The sequence below is a fragment of the Aotus nancymaae genome, unplaced genomic scaffold (genome assembly GCF_030222135.1).
Source record: "Aotus nancymaae isolate 86718 unplaced genomic scaffold, 86718_ANA_hifiasm-v0.15.2.pri h1tg000059l, whole genome shotgun sequence".
NCBI classification, from domain to species: Eukaryota; Metazoa; Chordata; class Mammalia; order Primates; family Aotidae; genus Aotus; species Aotus nancymaae.
In genome coordinates, this window is record NW_026988473.1 from 8,602,947 (window position 1) to 8,624,946 (window position 22,000).

A 22,000-nucleotide genomic window follows, 5' to 3' on the forward strand; every position below is an offset into this window, starting at 1 on the left:
CGACTAATTTTTTGTATCTTTAGTAGAGACTGGGTTTCATCTTGTTGGACAGGATGGTCTCCATCGCCTGAGCTCGTGATCCTCCAAGCTCAGCCTCTCAAGGTCCTGGGATTACAGGCATGAGCCACCGTGCCCGACCATGGCTTCTGTTTATCAATTGCTTAAGATGTTTTTCAGATTCTGAATTCTAGCACAACAGCGGATGCCAACCAGTTTGAAGACTCCAACAGAAGAAAGGAAATGAGCATGCGAATACAGTTTGTTTATCTCCCAGCACCATGACTTTACCCTGCACTCTTCCATCAGCCAGCAATCTCCACAAGTCAGCCCACTCCAAAGCATTTAAAAAACACTATCCCAAAATTTCTTGGAAAGATGAATTTGGCCAGGCGCAGTGGCTCACGCCTGTAATCCCAGCACTTTGGGAGGCCGAGGTGAGTGGATCACTTGAGGTCTGGAGTTCGAGACCAGCCTGACCAACAAGGTGAAACCCCATCTCTACTAAAAATACGAAAATTAGCTGGGTGTGGTGGCGCAGGCCTGTAGTCCCAGCTACTGGGGAGGCTGAGGCAGGAGAATCACTTGAACACGGGAAGTGGAGGTTGCAGTGAGCCGAGATCGCACCATTGCACTCAGGCCTGGGTGATGGAGTGAGACTCCGTCTCAAAAAAAAAAAAAATGAATTTGAGGTCTCCTCCCATCGCCTGGTTCAGGGGCTTTACAATTAAACCTCTTTTTCTGCTGTAACCGGGTGTCTCTGCATATTGACTCACCAGGCACTTTGGGCAACAGACCTATCGATATAGGAGTTGAGAAGAAGTTACTTAGGCAGATAGCAAGGGCATGGGAGTCCTTGGTAAGGTTTTTTTGTTTTTTTTAGCTACGGTCTTGCTCTGTGGCCAGACTGGAGTTCAGTGGCACCATCTCAGCTCACTGCAATCTCTGCCTCCCTGGTTCAAACGATTCTCTTGCCTCAGCCTCCTGAGTAGCTAGGATTACAGGTGTGCACCACCACTCCCGGCTAATTTTTGTATTTTTAGTAAAGACAGGGTTTCACCATGTTGGCCAGGATGGTCTCAATCTTCTGACTTCATGATCCACCCGCTTTGGCCTCCCAAAGTTCTGGGATTACAGACGTGAGCCACTGCGCCCAGCCAAGGCTATTCTTATTAATGAAAAACAGCCCCAAATCACTTTCTAACAAACAGCAGCCTGCAAGCTGGGAGCCTGCACAGGTGAATGCCAGCAGGAATGCGAAATTATGACTGAGACAGTGAAAGAGACCTAACTCAAGTGATTCCATCTTGCTTCTAACCTCCAAGCTGTCTTTGTTCATTCCTGGAGGTAGGCTGAGCTGACTTTGGTTGAAACTTCGTTTGTAGATTATAATTTAAACAAAGACGGCAGCAGCCCTTTCCCAAAACAGACTTCATTCTTGCCCGGGAACTAGAATAACATTAGCCACAGGATTAGAAATTATGGTTTAGGAGATCAGTGCTTGAAATATTTTGCAGACCCTGCACTTGATGGGTAAGGTGGTGCCATCCAAATGAATAAACTGGCTCGTCTGAGCTTATGGCCCCCACACAGGAACTGACTCAGTGCAAGAAGACTGCTTTGACTCCCTATGATTTCATCCCATCCCTGACCAATCAGCACCCTTGCCTTACTGACTCCCCTGCAACCCACCAAGTTATCCTTAAAAAGTCTGCTCGCCTGGGCTAGGCATGGTGGCTCATGCCTGTAATCCCAGCACTTTGGGAAGTTGAGGCCGGGAGATCAGCTGAGGTCAAGAGTTCGAGACTAGCCTGGCCAACATGGTGAACCTCGTCTCTACTAAAAATACAAGAAAAAAAGCCGGGCGAAGTGGCTCATGCCTGTAATCCCAGCACTTTGGGAGGCCGAGGTGGGTGGATCACCTGAGATCGGGAGTGCGAGACCAGCCTGACCAACATGGAGAAAACCCGTCTCTACTAAAAATACAAAATTAGCCAGGCATGGTGGTTAATGCCTATAATCCCAGCTGCTCTGGATGCTGAGGCAGGAGAATTGCTTGAACCCGGGAGGCAGAGGTTGCAGTGAACCGAGATCACGCCACTGTACTCCAGTCTAGGCAACAAGAGCGAAACTGTGTCCCAGACCAAAAAAAAAAAAAACGTTAAATGGTAAACTTTCTGTTATGTATATTTTACCATGACTTGAAAAAAAGTATTAGCTGTTGTGGGCTAGGTGTGGCAGCTCATGCCTGTATTCCTAACACTTTGGGAGGCCAAGGCAGGTGGATCACTTGAGGTCAGGAATTTGAGATCAGCCTGGCCAACATGTGAAACCCCGTCTCCACTAAAAATACAAAAATTAGCTGGGCATGGTAGTGAGTTCCTGTAATCCCAGCAACTCAGGAGGCCGAGGCAGTAGAATCACTTGAACCCAGGAGGCTGAGGTTGCAGTGAGCCGAGTTTGCACCACTGCACTCCAGCCTGGAAGACAGAGCTAGACTCTGTCTCAGAATGAAAAAAAAAAGTATTAGCTGTTGTGATCTCTAGTCTCAGATACTGTTATCAGGCTGCCAGATGTGCACCATAAAGTAAAGGTAAAATTCTAAGGCTCCGGACCATCTGAATGGACTTCCTTCTCTGCCTGGGCACTCTTAAAATTTAACCTGAGAGGCCTGGTGTGGTGGCTCACGCCTGTAATCCCAGCACTTTGGGAGGCTGAGGCAGGTGGATCACGAGATCAGGAGTTCAAAACCAGCCTGGCCAAGATGGTGAAACCCTGTCTCTACTAAAACTACAAAAATTAGCCGGGGATGGTGGCGCATGCCTGTAATCCCAGCTACTTGAGAGGCTGAGGCAGAGAATTGCTTGAACCCAGGAGGCAGAGGTTGCAGTGAGCTGAGATTGTGCCACTGCACTCCAGCTTGGGTGACAGAGTGAGACTCTGTCTCAAAAAAAAAAAAAAAAAAAAAAAAATTTAACCTGAAGAGACTGCTTCAGGGCATGATGGGAAATGGGGGTCTAACATGCCTCATATACCTCCCCAGCATTAAAATCAACACAGACCTGGTGAGAAGCATTTATAATCTATTCTCTCTGAAGCCTGCTACCTGAAGACTTCCTCTGCACAATAAGAACTCTGGTCTCCACAACCTTTTTCTCCACAAAGGAAACCCAGATATTTCCTTTCTATTGATCCTAGGTCTTTTTTTTTTTCTTGAGACAGAGTCTAGGGAGGCAGCTTTCACCATGTTCGCCAGGCTAGTCTCGAACTCCTGACTTCGGGTGATCCACCCACCTCAGCCTCCCAAAGTACTGGGATTACAGGCGTGAGCCACCGCACCTGGCCTGAATCCCTCGCTTCTGAAAACATTCCTGCTTCATTCAGATTCTGTGATGTCTGATCTTGTTCTAGTCTTCTTGGTTCAGAGGGGAGGAATTGTTGGTTTGGGTATTGGGTGTTTTAGAAGTTAAGTTTTCTTTTTTTCTTTTCTTTTTTTTTTTTTCTGAGACAGAGTCTTGCTCTGTCGCCCAGGCTGGAGTACAGTGGCACGATCTTGGCTCACTGCAATCTCCACCCCCCACGTTCAAGCGATTCTCCTGCTTCAGCCTCCCAAGTAGCTGAGATTACAGGCGTGCACCACAACGCCCAGCTACTTTTTGTATTTTTAGTGGAGATGGGTTTTCACCCTGTTGGCCAGGCTGGTCTCAAACTCCTGACCTCGTGATCCACCTGCCTCAGCCTTCCAAAGTGCTGGGATTACAGGCATGAGCCACCTAGCCCAGCCTGACGTTTAGTTTTCTATTTGGCATGCCCAGGCTACAGGACTTAACAGTTTTGGGCTCTGTTATACCTAAAAAGTAACTCAGCCAGGCGCGGTGGCTCAAGTCTGTAATCCCAGCACTTTGGGAGGCTGAGGCGGGTGGATCACGAGGTCAAGAGATCAAGACTATCCTGGTCAACATGGTGAAACCTCGTCTCTACTAAAAATACAAAAAATTGGCTGGGCATGGTGGCACGTGCCTGTAATCCCAGCTACTCAGGAGGCTGAGGCAGGAGAATTGCCTGAACCCAGGAGGCGGAGGTTGTGGTGAGCCGAGATCGCGCCATTGCACTCCAGACTGGGTAACAAGAGCGAAACTCCTTCTCAAAAAAAAAGTAACTCAACATTTTGCTATCAACAGAGTAGACCCAGTTTGGGCTGCTCCTGTGGTGACAATATCTGAAGGGTTTCTCTAGAGAACAGAGTCCAAACAATGCAACGATTGCTACTTACCCTGTCACTGGCATTCATGGCTCAAATTGTGCTACCCCTGGCACCTTCTCAGTCACCTGAGAAGCAAGTTATATTTTCCCCCTTTAATCCTATCTTTGTCATACGGAATAGAGAGACTTGATGGTGTTTTGGAGTCAAGGAAAGCTGGAGGATGAGGAATGAGAGCTCTAAGCAGAGGGGCCCTTGGGTTCTGCTGGAACCCCAGCTGCAGCTCCCAGCCCTTGCCGTCCTAACCCTGGAGCTACTGTGCTGAAAAACAGTTGCCCCAGAAGCTGGACACCTAATAGGGAGCTACAGAAGTGGGTTCTCTTGGGGTCCTCTCAGATTAGCACCAGGTGAATGGCAAATCCAGGAGCAGCGATGCCAAGGCCCCATACTTGTTGAGTCTGAAGGCCCTTGGGCCCCATTTGTGCCCACAGCAAAACCATATCAAGGCAGGAGAATAGGGTCAGGGTAAACCAAGGGTTTGGATAGAAGCAAAAGAACAGCAGGTGCAGCCAGTTCTGGGCAAGATTAGGCAGCACGCAGGTCACATCGTCGCTCCTGTGATGGCAAGACAGAAGTTTTTTTGTTTTTTTGAGACAGAGTCTCTGTCACCCAGGCTGGAGTGCAGTGGCATGATCTTGGCTCACTGCAACCTCTGCCTCCCAGGTTCAAGCAATTCTCCTGCCTCAGCCTCCTCAGTAGCTGGGATCACAGGTGTGCACCACCATGCCCGGCTAATTTTTGTATTTTTAGTAGAGACAGGGTTTCACCATGTTGGCCAGGCTGGTCTCAAACTCCTGACCTCAAGTGATCGGCCCACCTCAGCCTCCCAAAGTGCTGGGATTACAGGCGTGAGCCACTGCACCCAGCTAAGACAGAAGTTTTTACCTCAGCCTGATCGTGGGCTGAGCCTCCACTTCAGCCTCTGATTGGTCACAGGCCAATCCTTCATAGGGTATAACAAATTGGAGGCCTCGAGGCCAGGCACAGTGGCTCATGCCTGTAATCCCAGCACTTTGGGAGGCTGAGGTAGGTGGATCACAAGGTCAGGAGTTCGAGATCAGCCTGGCCAATATGATGAAACCCTGTCTCATAAAAAAAAAAGAAAAAGTAAAACCAAATCGGAGGCCTCTAAAGGGCACCTAGTGGTGTTTCCAAATTCTTTTAACCTAATAAAAACCCTTACATGAGGGGAGGATGGCTCCTGTGCTGCTTGCTCAAGCCCACGCCTGCTCTGTGGAATTACTTCCGTTTTACTAAATCTGTGCTTCCGTTAGTCTGCTGTCTTGTTGCTTTGTTTGTCTTTTGTTGTTTCGTTCTTCTGTTGCTTTGTACGTCGTGTTCAATTCTTTGTTCGACATGCCAAGAACCTGGACAACTCACAGTCAAGACCTTCCATCCGGTAACAGTTTTGCTTTGGGAGCCACAGGAGGTGAGGGCCAACAGGCCTGTGCCTTGGCAGATGATTCTTACTTACAACCTGGCCCAGTAAAATGCCCAGAACAAGGACTCTGTCACTGGCCTTCACTGAAGGAATCAGGTTTTGTTTAATAAATCTACCGAATGCGTCCTACCAGCAAGACACAAAAGCAGTGCTACTCAGCCTTGACCCAGTCAGGACCCTCTTCGGGAGCTTAAAAAACACTTGCCTGAGTCCAAACTCCAGAGATTCTTTTAATTCAAGACGGAGTCTTGCTCTGTCTTCCAGGCTGGAGTACAGTGGTGCAATCTCGGCTCACTGCAACCTCTGCCTCCCAGGTTCAAGTGATTCTCTTGCCTCAGTCTCCCAAGTAGCTGGGATCACAGGCATGCACCACCATGCTCGGCTAATTTTGTATTTTTAGTAGAGACAGGGTTTCTCCATGTTGGTCAGGCTGGTCTCGAACTCCTGACCTGAGGTGATCTGCCCACCTCAGCCTCCCAAAGTGCTGGGATTACAGATGTGAGCCATCTTGCCCAGCCAGTACTGGAATTTTTTAAAGTTCTCCGGGTAAGTCTAGCATGCTAGCCACTGCTGGCTCTAAAGACTCAAATAAGAAGACTATGCCCTCCGTGAGCAAGGTCAGGGCTGTCACAGAGGGAGATTTTTACAAAGAGGTAAGGAAGGCTGGACACAGTGGCTCACGCCTGTGATCCTAACACTTTGGGAGGCCAAGGCAGGCAGATCACCCACTTTGAGGTTAAATGAGGTCGAGAGTTCAAGATCGGCCTGGGCAACATGGCGAAACCCTGTCCCTACTAAAAGTACAAAAATTAGCCAGGTGTGGTGGTGGGCATCTCTAATCCCAGCTACTAAGGAGGCTGAGGAAGGAGAATGCTTGAACCTGGGATGTGGAGGCTGCAGTGAGCCAGGATCTCGCCACTGCACTCCAGCTTGGGTGACAAGAACGAAACACTGTCTCAAAAAAAAAAAAAAAAAAAAAAAAAAAGAGGTAAAGAAGCCCCAGGCACTGTAGAAGTGTATAAGTGGTGATCTCACTGGGGAAGGACATGGACTATTCTGCCGTTTCCTGTAGGCAAGAGCCATCACAATTGTTTGGTCTGTGCACACACAGAGACGTGAAAACTCTGCCTTACAGATTGAAAACATGGTTTTTTGTGTTACATAAAATAGTTCCGCAAATAGTCGCTTTTCTGCCAGTCATGGTGTCTGGGCTTTCTGCTTTGGCTTGTCTTGTAACTATCGACAGGGGTGTGGTCAAAACAAACCGTCTACATCCCGTAGGTGTCTGCTGACTGCAGCTTCCCTGATGTAATAACAAAGCTGTCAGATGTGTTTCTTCACACCATGAAGTCTGCAGTCCCTACTGTTTTGAAATCCATGTACGGTAAGACACTGACTCACTTCCCTTAGCCTACCCAGTTCTGCTGCTTTCTGGATCAGCAAACCCTGTAGGCACCTCCCCCTCCAGAGCTCACTGAAACTGTCAGGCTTACCCGCAAGGGCCTGGGATTCTAAATTTGACTCTCCCAGTCTTGGGGGTAAGGGGAAAGCTGTACAGGCATTGAGGTGACATTTCTGTGCTTTGATACTTACATGTCCATCATAGGAAAGGACATATAAATACAAAATGTGGTTAATCCTAATTAACCCCTAATTCAGCCTTTGAGGACAGAATGAAGGTCTATTAATTTTTTCTAAAAAAGAAAAGAAATTAGAAAGGAATATTTCTGTCAATTGTGTAGAATAGTTGGACGGGGTGAACATTCTCCTGGATGGCTCTGTCGTGAACTAGTTTTTGTTCAATCATTCAAGACAAATCAACTGCCAAACACTGCTCCAGACTCCTGAAAATATGATCACGGCAAGACAGGTACAGACCAGGCCTCTCCATGGAACTTATCAAGATGTGTGCCTGGGGAAGAGCACTGCCTGTCTTTGGACTATTTGTTTCTTAATTAATTAGCAATAGCTGACACTCAGGGAGCCCTTCCCACGTACCAGTTTCTGTGCTAAACTCTTGCTTTGCACTCCTTTTAAAAATAGCTATTTTTTGGCCGGGCATGGTGGTTCATGTCTGTAATCCCCGCACTTTGGAAGGCCGAGGTGGGCGGATCACCTGAGGCTAGAAGTTCGAGACCAGCCTGACCAACATGGAGAAATCCTGTCTCTATTAAAACTACAAAATTAGCTGGTGTGGTGGTGCACACCTCTAATCCCAGCTACTCTGGAGGCTGAGGCAGGAGAATCGCTTGAACCTGGGAGGCCAAGGTTGAGGTTAGCTGAGATCTCGCCATTGCACTCCAGCCTAGGCAACGAGTGAAACTCCATCTCAAAAAAAAAAAGACTGCCCCCACTTCAAAGTCCAATTATAATTGTAGACCATTCCTACTTCTGACTGACCACAGAACTCAGGGAACCACTTTCCTGGTTTATTATAAAGTATATTGCAAATGATACAGATGAAGATGTATGCGGGATGAAGTATAGGGGAAGGGACGTGGAACTTCATGCCCTCTCTGGGCACATTACCCTCCCAGCACATTCAGAAACTGAGGCTCTCCAAACCCAGTCCTTTTGGATTTTTACAGAGGCCTCATCACTTAGGCATGATTGATTAAATTGATGGGCTATTGGTGATCAACTCTACTCTCAGCTCCTGTCCCCACCCCAGAGACTGGTGGGGCAGGGGGCAGTGCAGCTGAAAGTTCCGAGCTTCTAACCATGGCTTGGTGTTTCTGGTGACCAGAAAGCCCAGCAAGAGTCACTTCATTAGAATAAAAGAGACTTCTATCAATCACCCAGGAAATTCTAAGGGTTTGAGGTGCTCTGTGCCGGGAACTGGGGGCAGAGACCAAATTTTTATTATGTCACAATATCATACCTGCCTTCCCAAGCTAGTCTCTGCAATGAAGAGCATCTTCATTATGTGTCTTTAGGCTCCTGTGTGATGCGTGTGTGTGTGTGTGTGTGTGTATACATATATACATTCCCAGGAATGGATTATTGGTTGTGTAGTAGACATATAGACAGTCTGGCAAGTAAGGCAGCTTGCTGTGCAGAATGTCCACACCACCCACCCTTGACCAGCAATACCGTAGGGCACTTAAACTCACCATCCTTACCCCACTTGGCATTATCTAGCTTTATCATTTTTGCCAAATAGGTGGAAAACAATATCTCATTGTTAGGTTAATATGCAATTACTTTATGATCAAGGAGCATCTTTCACATATTTATGTAACCTTTTAGGTTCTTAATCGCAAATTGCTTGTTCACACTCATTGCCCATTTTCCCACTAGGGTCTCTGTTTCTCATGTGTAGAAATTTCCTTGTATATTTTAAATATTAGTCTCTTTTTGGCTGCAGATATTGCAATATCTTCTCCTAATCTCTCATCTGTTTGTTACTTTTGACCATTGTGTGCTTTGTTTTACAGAAATCCTTTATTTAGGGAAGATCAAATTAATCCATTTTATGGCTCATGATTGAACTCGTGATGTTTGTTGAGGAGTCTTTCCTCACCTCTAATCCATAAGGGAATTATCTTAGAGTCTCTGTTAACGTCATCATATATATTTCCCAGTTTGGGCTTCAGTTTATCAGAATCCTGCCTGTAAGTTGTGTTTATCAGGGATCCAGTTTTGTTTGTTTTTGCTCGATTTACCCACTGAAACTTCATAACAGCTCTCCACAGTACAGGTAGAAACTGACAGGAAAGAGGATCAAAATGTTAGCAAGTAGCAGAGCTCAAATCTGATTTTGTTTCTTCAAATGTTAAATAGCTGGGCCATATTATAAGTCTTCAGGAAGAGAGGGCAGCTGTAAAGCCCAGGGTTCACACATAGATTCACCAGAGCAGGTATTAGTAATTACTTAGTCAATGGATGAGGCTCTTGAGTCTGTCTCCTGGACTCAGTTTAATAAGAAATGTCAGAGAATTGCAGAAATAACCACACCTCAAACCCTACTGAAGGGGCTTCAGTAGGAAGCCCCTTCCCATCTCTGACTGCTCCACCACGAAGCCTCTTCAAAATAAACTATCCTCCCTCAACTTAGGGCCTCCCTCTACTTCCTGTCCTAATCTCTTGTGCTTATGAATTCTTTTTTTTTTCTTGAGCCGGAGTCTTGCTCTATTGCCCAGGCTGAAGTGCAGTGGCACGATCTCAGCTCACTACAACCTCCACCTCCCAGGTTCAAGGGATGCTCCTATCTCAGCCCCTACCAAGTAGCTCAGACTACAGGCACCTGCCACCACGCCCAGCTAATTTTTGTATTTTTATTAGAGACGGGATTTCACCATGTTGGCCAGGATGGTCTCGATCTCTTAACCTCATGATCCACCTGCCTTGGCCTCCCAAAGTGCTGGGGATTACAGGTGCAAGCCACTGCGCCTGGCAGAAAATCAGCCTTTTAATTGGCAAGTCACAGAAGAGGAGGCCTAGACAGTTAAACCCCAGGCCTGGGGGGACATCTTGTAACTTGGCCCCTGGAACGTTGGAGGAAATAGGTATTTGAGGCCATTATTATGGTGCTGATACCATGCAGGGCAGGGCTCTTAGTCCCTCGAGCCTTTTACATCTTTGCTTTCCTGCTGAAGTCAGAGAGAGCTAACTACACTTAGTACAAGCACAGGAGTGGCAATCCAGGACTCAGGAAGGCCAGCTCTGCTATCCTGGCTCAAAGAGATGTCCTCCCTGGGCTTCTGGCTCCCACTTTAAGAAATCATATCAGCCAGACATGTTATGGCTCACACCTATAATCCCAGCACTTTGGGAGGCCAAGGTGGGAGGATCACTTGAGCTCGGGAGTTCAAGACCAGGCTGAGCAACAAAGTGAGACCCCATTTCTACAAAAAACAAAATAATTAGCTGGGTGTCTTAATGCATATCTGTAGTCTCAACCACTTAGGAGGCTGAAGTGAGAGGATCACTTGAGCCCTGGAGATTGAGGCTGCAGTGAACTATGATGGCGCCACTGCACTCCAGCCTGGGTGACAGAGTGAGAGCCTGTCTCAAAAAAAAAAAAAAGAAAAAGGAATAATGGCATCACTCCACCATCTTGTCTCGCTGCCATCCGAGACTCAGACATGGCTTTCAAGTTCCTATTAAATGTTTCTTTCTAAGAAACTAGATTGGTCAGCCTCTTTCTTTGGCCTCTCAGCTTCCTTAGACTCTGGGGATAAATTTCCATAGGCCTATCCCCTACAGAGCATGTGGCAAGCCAGCTAAGCCAGCTGGGCCAGGAGCTGAGAGATCAAGAAATGGGTGAAGGGGGCCAGGCTTGGTGGTTCATGTCTGAAATCTCAGCACCTTGGGAGGCCGAGGCAGGTGGATCATGAGATCAAGAGATTGAGACCATCCTGGCCAACATGGTGAAACCTCATCTCTTCTGAAAATACAAAAATTTGCTGGGCTTGGTGGTCTGCATCTGTAGTCCCAGCTACTCAAGAGGCTGAGGCAGGAGAATCACTTGAACCTGGGAAGTGGAGGTTGCAGTGAGCCAAGATAGTGCCACTGCACTCCAGCCTGGCAACAGAATGAGACTCCGTCTCAAAAATAAATAAATAAATAAAAGAAATGAGTGAAGGGAATGAATCAACTGTTGGGAAAATCTCAGGGTGGTCAATCACTTTCTTTCTTTCCTTTTCTTTTCTTTTTTTTTTTTTTGAGACAGGGTCTCACTCTGTCGCCCAGGCTGGAATGCAATGGCACCATCATAGCTCACTGCAGCCTTGATCTCCTGGGCTCAAGTGATCCTCCCACCTGTTATAAGTAGAATCTTTGATGCCACAAAAGAAGTAGCACTCAAATATAAATTTCCTCAGCAAGGCATTTTACTTCTATAGAAGGGTGCAGCTCACAGATGGAACGATGGCAAGCACACCTGGACAAGGAGGGAAGGGTACTTATGCCTGATGGGGGTCACCCCTACTGCTGTGCCATTCCCCTATTGGCTAGGGTTAGACCACACAAGTTAGACTAATCCCGATTGGATATTTTAAATAGAGCAGGGGTCAGAGCTGGAGTGGCAGGGTGGGTGGTTTGGTGGGAAGGACGGTTATGGGTGGGTCAGAGCAGGTAGCCAGGGGTGACCTAGGTCAAAGAAGGTGACTGGAGCAGGTGACCGGGATGAGTTAGGATGGAGCCGGGGGCTCGGGAGAACAGATGTGAACTACTGATCAGAACTGGTGGAGAAGGTTGTTTACTGGAACTACAAGGAAGTTAAACTTTAAAATAGAGAATTAAAGAGTAAGAGAGCTGAACATACTGACATACTGATTCTCTGATGAAAAGAAACTTGGGGTTCACTATATCTAACGCACCTGAGCGTCCTGAATAGCTGGGACTACAGGCGTGCACCACCATGCCCAACTAATTTTTTAAACTTTTTGTAGAGATAAGATCTCACTATGTTCCCTAAGCCAGTATTGAACTCCAGGGCTCAAGGGATCATCCCACCTTGGCCTCTCAAAGTGCTGAAATTTCAGACATGAGCACTGTGCCTGGTCGGGGTAGCCTTAATGTGGAGTGGTGTGACTCACCTTTTATATACCTATAGACCCCCATGTGACTATGGGAACGCCCTGAAAATGCCGTTGTTGACTGAGAGCCATCCGTCGCACAGTGATAAGGAAGGGCAGCCAGCAGTCATTCTGAGATTAGTGACCTGAGCTCAGGCGATTCTCCTGCCTCAGCCTCCCAAGTAACTGGGACTACAGGCGCCTACCACCACAACCGGCTAGTTTTTGTGTTTTTAGTAGAGACAGGGTTTCACCATATTGGCCAGGCTGGTCTCAAACTCCTGACCTTGTGATCCTCTTGCCTCGGCCTCCCAAAGTGCTGGGATTACAGGTGTGAGCCACCATGCCCAGCCCTTTTACTTTCATTTTAACTATCACAGATGGTAATAACCAAGTGATTATAGGTATAGAGAATTTATTAGTTTTACAAACTAAAAATAAAATCTTAAGCCCCCGACCAACTAAACAGACCCTCTTGGCCAAGGTGATACCAAAGAAACCCGGAGAATGGAATTCCTGACCATGACAGGAAGGGAGGCCAGATATGCCTTATGGACCCTCTCTCCCTTTGGAGTTCAGTGAAAAATTATGCCAGGGCAACAGATGTATCTCTGAGACCTCTGGGTACCAAGAAGGTAGTCAGTGTCAGGGAAGCCAAAACCACGAACTACTGACACCAGAGGGCACAGTGTGACACTCTGTTCCACGATGGAGATCCTCAAATCTACAGTCTACTCTAGATTTGTATCAGCTCCCCGAGGAACCTTCGCTAAAATGGATTTTAAGAGTAACTCATTTGGAAGCAATGTCTTTGGTTTTAAATGCTATAGAGTGTAAAAAACATGTTTGTGTTACCAGAAAGGGGTCTCAATCCAGACCCCAAGAAAGGGTTCTTGAACTATTCACAAGAAAGGATTTAGGGCAAGTCCATAGACTATATTGAAAGCAAGTTTATTAAGAAAGTAAGCCCGGGCGCAGTGGCTCACGCCTGTAATCCCAGCACTTTGGGAGGCCAAGGTGGGCGGATTACCTGAGGTTAGGAGTTTGAGACCAGCCTGACCAACATGGAGAGAAACCCCATCTCTACTAAAAATAAAAAATTAGCTGGGTGTGGTGGCGGGCACCTGTAATCCCAGCTACTAGGGAGGCTGAGCAGAAGAATCGCGTGAACCCGGGAGATGGAGGTTGCAGTGAGCCAAGATCGCACCATTGCACTCCAGCCTGGGCAACAAGATCAAAACTCTGTCTCAAAAAAAAAAAAAAAAGTAAAGGAATGAAAGAATGACTATTCTATAGGCAGAGAAGCAGCTTGAGCTGCTCAACTGATAGTTATAGTTACTTCTTGATTATATGCTAAACAACAGGTGGATTATTCATGAGTTTTCCGGGAAAGAGGTGGGCGATTTCCAGAACTGAGGGTTCTGCTCCTTTTAAGACCATATAGGGTAACTTCCTGATGTTGCTATGGCATTTGTAAACTGTCATGGCGCTGGTGGGAGTGTCCTTTAGCATGCTAATGATTATAATTAGCATATAATGAGCTGTGAGGATGACCAGAGGTCACTTTGTTGCCATCTTGGTTGTGGTGGGTTTCAGCCTGCTTTTTTACTGTAGCCTGTTTAATAAGCAAGGCCTTTGTGACCTGTATCTTGTGCCGACCTCCTATCTCATCCTGTGACTTGGAATACCTGACCTCCTGGGAATGCAGCCCAGTAGGTCTCAGTCTTATATTACCCAGCTCCTAGTCAAGATGGAGTTGCTCTGGTTGGAACTCCTCAGCCTCCTGAGTAGCTGGGACCACAAGTGCATGCCACTATGCCTGGCTAATTTTTTTTTCTTTTGTAGATTCAGACTAGTCTCAAATTCTTATGCTCAAGTGATCCACTTGCCTAAGCCTCCCAAAGTGCTGAGATTACAGGGGTGAGCTGCCATACCTGGCCTTGTTTTCGTTCTTGAAGGCATTCACCCAGGGGAGAGGCCCGAGCTTTCTTCCTGGTTCATCTCCAGGAGCAGGGAAAAGAGAATTTGTAGCCCCAGGGGCCCGTGGGCAGATCCTTTCTTGGCTCACTCTACGGAAGGTTCCAGGAAAGCTGGCAGGCATGGGCATTTCCCTGCACCTCAGCCTCCCGGGGAACCAGGGAGGAATCCTAAGAAAAGCCTTTTCAGAGTGCAGGACTCCCCAGGCTCCGGAATCCCTCCTGCAGTGCCAAGCCTGGCCTCCGTGCTGACTGCCCCAGCAACAGGAAAACAGGAAGCAAGCGGGGGATGGGGGACTGGGGGAGTATTTGAGGTGGAGGGGGAGTCAGCTGGCAGCAAAGCCATGGTCCTTGGAAGGTGGATCCTTTCCTTACTCTGCATTGCTCACAGCAGAATCTTAGTCCCCCACCCCCACCCTCACTGGTCCTAGCCCTCGGGAAGCCACATGCCTGGAGGATGGATGCTTGCAGTGTCCTGGCTGTGACACAAAGCCCTCTGTCGCTCTCCTGGATCCCTCACCTGCCAGGATTTACTCATGTTTCTGAGAAGAGGCTCAGAGGTCAGGGGACCTAGGCAGGAGGCTCCCTGTGAGCACACAGTATCCTATTCATGGATGAGGGCTCAGATTACTTGCCCTAAGGGAGTTGGTTGAGGCACTGAGACACATAGGCAGTTCATAGTAGAGCAGGGACTGGAGCTGGGTCTCTGATCTGAGTCACCATCTATGGCTACTGCCATCTCCCCGCCCCCACCAGTGTCAGGGAGTGCTCCCTGGTACTCAGCTCAGGAGAGGCATCTTTGACTCCTCATGTGGCCAAGGCCTGGGACCTGGGCCGGGGAAGATCCTCAGGCTCTGTCATAGGAAAGCGAATATTGGCCTTACCCCAAGACTTCTCTGCCGGAAACTCCACTCCTCATCCCCAGCTCAACCCCCCCACCCCCCCACCCCCCCCCCCGGGGCAGAGGGACTTTTCTCCTCTTCCACCTGAATCTCCAGTTCCAGGAAACAAGCTGGCTCCAAAGGGAGGCCTCCCCTTTTTTGAGAACCTGTTTATCTCTAAAGTGGACATGATTGATGGCACAGGAATGCATTCAGCTGCAAGTAACAGAAAACATGGACAACAATGTGGAAAACACATAGTTTTTACATTTCTCATTTAAGAAGATGACAGAGCTTTTTCTCTGAGAAAACACCAAATGGGGCCCTGGGATGAGGAACTGCAGCAGTCTCTGCGGAGACTTCAGCACTGGCAATCTGGGGCTGGGGTCAGGGCCAGGTTCGGGGCCAGGGCTGTGAGAGCTCCAAGGCTGTGGAGCTCTTGGAGGCAAGGCTGAGGATAAGGAGTGGATGCCCGTCACCAGGCTGGCCTGCCTGGTCAATGACATGACGATCAAGTCCCTGGAGGAGGTCTATCTCTTTTCCCTCCCCATCAAAGAGTCTGATATCATTATTACTTTTTCCTGGGGGCCTCTCTCAAGGATGAGGTTTTAAAGATCATGCTGGCGCAAAAGCAGAACTGCACTGGCTAGCGCACCAGGTTCAAGGTGCTTGTTGCCATTTAGACTGCAATGGCCACATCATTCTGGGTGTGAAGTGCTTCAAGGAGGTAGCCACTGCCATCCAAGGGGCCGTCATCCTGGCCAAGCTCTCCATGGTCCCTGGGCACAGACGCTACTGGGGGAACAATATCAGCAAGCCCCACACTGTTCCTTGCAAGGTGACAGGCCACTGTGGCTCTGTGCTAGTACACCTTAACCCTGTGCCCAAGGGCACTGGCATCGTCTTGGCCCTGATGCCAGGAAGGTGCTGATGATGGCTGGTACTGATGACTGCTACACCTTAGCCAGGAGCTGCACTGCCACCCTGGGCATCCTCTCCAAGGCTAGCTTTGATGCCATCTCCAAGACCTACAGCTACCTGACCAGACCTGTAGAAGAAGACTGTATTCACTAAGTCTCCCTACCAGGAATTCACTCACCATCTTGTCAAGACCCACACCAGAGTCTCTGTGTAGAGGACCCAGGCTCCAGCTGTGGCCATAACATAGTGTTTTTATACAAGAAAAAGTTAATTACGCCTGTTAAAAAAAAAAAAAGTAGGCCAGGCACAGCGTCTCATGCCTGTAATCCCAGCACTTTGGGAGGCTGAGGCAGGTAGATCACTTGAGGTCAGGAGTTCAAGACCAGCCTGGTCAATATGATGAAACCCTGTCTCTACTAAAAACACAAAAATTAGCCGGGCATGGGCTAACACCGCGACTTTGGGCTAACCAAACAAAAGTACTTGCTGTAATTGACCAGCTCTAGGAGTCCTGACTTTGAGCTACCAGACTTGGGAACAAATTCATTGTATTATTTGTAGAGATAGGGTTTCACCATGTTGGCCAGACTAGTCTCAAACTCCTGACCTCAGGTGATCCACCTGCCTCAGCCTCCCAAAGTGCTGGGACTATAGGCATGAGCTAGCCCTGGCCATGTTTTTTATTTATTTATTTTTTTCTTTTTTTATTTATTAAAGATGGGGTTTCACCATGTTGGCCAGGCTGGTCTCGAACTCCTGACCTCTAGTGATTCAGCCTCCCAAAGGGCTGGCATTACAGGAGTGAGCCACCGCGCCCGGCCCGTGATTTTTATTTTTTTAATTTTATTTATTTTTTTTGAGACAGAGTCTCACTGTGTCACCAGGTTGGAGTGCAGTGGGACAATATTGGTTCACTGCAACGTGCCTCCTGGGTTCAAGTGATTCTCCTGCCTCAGCCTCCCAAGTAGCTAGGACTACAGGCACACGCCACCACACCCAGCTAATTTCTGTATTTTTAGTAGAGTTGGGGTTTCACCATGTTGGCCAGGATGGTCTCAATCTCTTGACTTTGTGATCCACCCGCCTCAGCCTCCTAAGGTGTTGGGATTACAGGCGTGAGCCACTGTGCCTGATCCTTTTATTTTTTTAGAGATGGGGTCTTACTCTGTTGTCCAGGCTGGAGGGCAGTGGCACCATTATAGCTCACAGCAGCCTCAAGCTCCTGGGCTCAAGCGATCCTCCCACCTCAGACTCCTGAGTAGCTGGAGCTTCAGGCATGCGCCAACACACCTGGCTAATTTATTATTATTATTATTTATAGAGTGAGGTCTGGTTATGTTGCTCAGGCTGGTCTCAAACTCCTAGACTCAGGCAATCCTCCTGTCTTGGCCTCTCAAAGTGCTGAGATTACAAGTGTGAGCCACCAACTTTTTCTTTTTTATGTGATAACCTGCTTTTTGCCAGCTAAAACTCTCTCTTTCTCAGACTAAAAGCTGTTCAGGCTTTATGTTAGCTTCTTGAGCCAGACAGACTCCATCTTAGCTTCTTTTATTTTCCCACTTTTAAGTATGTAACTAGAGTATGTGGCTGGGGCAGGCTGACACTGGGCACCTCCAGGAATGCATGTGTTGATAAGAGCCGAGTTAAGTGGTACCAGCAGAGCCTGGGAATGCAGGTGCCGTCGAGCGCCCAGAGCCCCCATTATCTGTAAGTTGTGTGTCTTTTATGACAGCTTTACCCCTCGCACCTGGCACCGTTTTATTTCTCATGTACTAGTTTATCTTTTAACTTTTCGCTTACTCTGCTTTTGTGAAAAATTTGCTTCCGCTAAGTTCCCCCTCCCTTTAAAACTAGGGTATAAAAGACCACCTGACTTTTTCTTAGGGGCCGAGAGAATTTTGGGTGTTAGCCACCTCTCGGTCGCCGGCATAATGAAGGACTCATAATTCAAACTCAGAGTGTGGCACATTCCTTGACTTGCTCAGGTACAACATTCATTGAGGCAAAATTCACATCCCATGAAAGGTACCATTTTAACCAAAGTGTAGAATTCATTTTAAAGTGTAGAATGTATACATTCAAAATGTGTAACCATCACCACTGTCTAATCCCAGACCATTTTTATCTCCCCGAAAGGAAACTCCATATCCATTGAGCAGTGACTTCCATTGCCCCTCTCTCCAGTCCCTAGCAACCACTAACCTGCTGTCTCTATGAATTTGCCTATTCCGAACATTTCATATAAATAGTCATAACAATATGTGGGCTTTTGTGTCTGGCGTCTTGTATAGATTCATCCATGTGGTAGCATCTATCAACACTTCATTTTTGTACGGCTGAAGAAACTCCATGATATGAATAAATACAGCACATTTTGTTTATCCATTCACCAGTTGAAGGCATTTGCGTTGTTTCAAACCTTTGGCTACTATACATAGTGTCAGGCCTCCATGTGCAAGCCCAGACCCAGAAAATCTGAAGTCCTGCCTGCCTCGGCGGATCACCCCCCAACCCCCACCCCAGCCCCCAGCCTGTGTTTGCCGTTATCCCAGATAGCCAGCCGAGCAGAGCTTCCCCAGGTTAAGATCGCTCACCCCACCCTGCCATCTTAACTGTTATTATGATAATGTGAATACTCCTCACCCCACTCTACCATGTTAACTACTCTTACCTCACCTGCCATTGTAACTGTACTTACGGTGATAACGTATACTCCTTGCCCCTACCCCACCACTGTAACTGATCTCACTCTGCAACTTTCCACTGCCCGCCCCAAACCTATAAAACCAAGTCCTATCCCACTGCCCTTCGCTGACGCCCTTTTCGGCCTCAGGTGAATAAACAGCCATGTTGCTCACACAAAGCCTGTTTAGGGGGTCTCTTCATTCAAAGTGTGTGTTTTAACACATAGTGCTACTGTGAGCATTCAAGTACCAGTTTTTGTTTTCACTTCTTTTGGGTACATACCTAAGAGTGAAATTCCTGGGTCATATGGTAATTCTATGGTTAAGTTTTTGAAGACTGCCAAAAGGTTTTCTACAGTAGCTGTACCATTTTACCAGCAATGTATGAAAGTTCTAATTTCTTTAAATCCTCACCAACACTTGTTACTTTCAGCACTTTTAGTTATAGCCATCCGAGTGGGTGGAAAGTGGCATCTCAATGTGGTTTTTGTTTTTTTTTGAAACAGAGTCTTGCTCTGTTGCCAGGCTGGAGTGCAGTGGCACAATCTCAGCTCACTGCAATCTTTGCTTCCCGGGTTCAAGCAATTCTCCTGCCTCAGCCTCCCAAGTAGCTGGGACTACAGGCGTGCACCACCACCCAGCTAATTTTTTGTATTTTTAGTAGAGACGGGGTTTCACCATGTGGGCCAGGATGGTCTCCATCTCTTGACCTTGTGATCTGCCCTCCTCGGACTCCCAAAAGTGCTGGGATTACAGGTGTGAGCTTATTGTGGGTTTTATTTGCATTTCCCTAAGGACTGATGATTTTGAGCACCATGTTTGTTGACCATTTGCAGATCTTTTGTGGAGAAATGTACAATCAAGTCCTTTGCTCATTTGTTTATTTGTTTGCTTTTAATTGCTGAGTTTTAACAGTTCTTTTTGTATTCTGGATCCTAGACCCTTATCAGATATATGACTTGCAAATATTTTTCCCATGCTGTGGGTTATCTCTTCACTTTCCTGACCGTGGTCTGTGACGCACAAAAGCTTTAGATACTGATGAAGTCCATTGTTTCTTCGTTACTTGCTTGTACTTTTGGTGTCATATCTAAGAATCCATAGCCAAATCCAAGGTCATGAAGACTCAGCCCTGTTTTCTTCTTTGAGTTTGGTAATTTTAGCTCTTACATTTAGGCATTTGATCCATTTTGAGTAAATTTTATACATAGTATGAGGTAAGGGTTCAATTTTTTTCTTTCGAACATGGATATCCAGTTAATCCAGCCCCATTTATTGAATGACTGTGCCCTCCCCTTTTTATTTTTAGATAAAGTCTCACTCTGTCACCCAGGCTGGGGTGCAGTGGCACGATCTCTGCTACCTCTCAGGTTCAAGCAATTCTCCTGCCTCAGCCTCCTGAGTAGCTGGAACTACAGGCACCCATCACCATGCCCGAATAATTTTTGTGTTTTTAGTAGAGACAGGGTTTCACCGTGTTATCCTGGCTGGTCTCAAACTCCTGATCTCAGATGATCCAACCACCTCCGCCTCCCAAAGTGCTGGGATTACAGGCATGAGCCACCTCGCCTGGCCTACACCATCAATTTCTAAGGCATTGGAGAAAGAGACAAATGAACTGAGGTCCAACTCTTTAGGGAAACAAATTTAGTAAAGCAAAACATTTTTCTCACTGGACTAGATTGACCTGGGCAGAATTTTTGGGGTTCATGATAGATTTTGAGCCAAAATATCTATTTTTTGTTTTTGACGGAGTCTCACTCTGTTGCCAAGTTGGAGTGCGGTGGTGCGTCTCAGCTCCCTGCAACCTTCACCTCTCTTCCTGGGTTCAAGCAGTTATCCTGCGTCAGCCTCCCACGTAGCTGGGACTAGAGGTGCGTACCACCAGGCCCAGCTAATTTTTTGTATTTTTAGTGGAGATGGGATATCACCACATCGGCTAGGCTGGTCTTCATCTCTTGACCTTGTGATCCGCCAGTCTCGGCCTCCCAAAGCGCTGGGATTACAGGTGTGAGCCACCATGTTCGGCCACGCCAAAATGTCTTCTCTAAACTTTTTGTTGTTGTTGTTGTTGTTTTGAGACAGGGTCTCAGTCTGTTACCCAAGCTGGAGGCCAGTGGCATGATCGCGGCTCACTGCAGACTTAGCCTCCCCGGCTCAAGCAGTCCCTTTACCTCGGATTCCCAAGGGAGTACAGTCATGCGCACCACACTCAGCCTTATCTGAGCTTTGAACATTGATATGATCTTGCTTCCTATTTTATTCACAGAAGAGAAACTCTTCTGGGGAGGTGGCCATACATATGCTGAAAAATGGCTTCTTTTTAATCCTAACCAACTGTCCAAATCAGATGAGCACAAATTTACGCTGTGAAGTCCTGGCCTAGTCACCTTCCCTGGGGAAGCTGGTAGCCTCCCCCATCTTGTCAATGCTCTTCCCATCAACTCCTCAATAAGCTCTCCTAAAACAAAAGGCTTTGAGTCCAGTTACATAGTTTGTGGGAGACAAAAATCCTTGGTCCCCTCGGTGGTAGCAAATGGAGGACACTCAGGGCTGGCAGCTGGTGTCTGGGGAACAGTCTGGATCTCGGGTTCTCCACAACCTACAGATTGCAGCCAGCTGGTCAGGCGGAGTCAGGCAGGCAGTTCTCCCATCCCCCATCTCCACCCCCGACACCATGGGACAGAAAAAGCTGATGCCCGTGGGTGTGAAGAATTTCAGAGAGAAAGAGGGAGATTGAGCTGGAGAGGAGGCTGCTTGCTGCCCTGAATACATCTTTCTTTGCACTATTTTCTTCCTCCAGAACAGTTTGGAGGCACAGCACAGCTGCTGCCTTGGCTCTGGATCAGAACGATTCCCCATGGGCCCATCGTCTCCTAGCACTGTTAGAGAACAGAGAGATAACATGGCCTCCAAAGAGTCCTGGCGGGGGGTCTTTTCTGCCTTTCTCTGTCCTTCCATCCATTCGTGGGTGGTGTTAGGGTGGGTTCTAGGGCAACTGCTCATTTGAAAGAGAGGAGAGACTTTGTTTTGACATGGAGTCTCGCTCTGTCACCCAGGCTGGCGTGCAGTGGCACGCTCTCAGCCCACTCTGCCTCCCGGGTTCAAGCGTTTCTCCTGCCTCAGTCTCCCAGGTAGCTGGGACTACAGGCATGCACAACCAGGCCCAGTTAATTTTGTATTTTTAGTAGACGGGGTTTCACCATGTTAGCCAGGATGGTCTCCATCTCTTGACCTTGTGATCTGCCCACTTCGGCTTCCCAAAGTGCTGGGATTACAGGTGTAAGCCAGAGAGAGACATTTTTAAAAGGCAAACTC

The 22,000-nt window shown here is 47.6% G+C and overlaps 1 pseudogene; it reads left to right on the forward strand.

Annotated features, from left to right (window-relative positions):
• LOC105718543 (small ribosomal subunit protein uS5-like) overlaps nt 1–16,151 on the forward strand; it is a 30,718-nt pseudogene extending 14,567 nt beyond the window's left edge.
• Nucleotides 16,152–22,000: the final 5,849 nt, after the last annotated feature.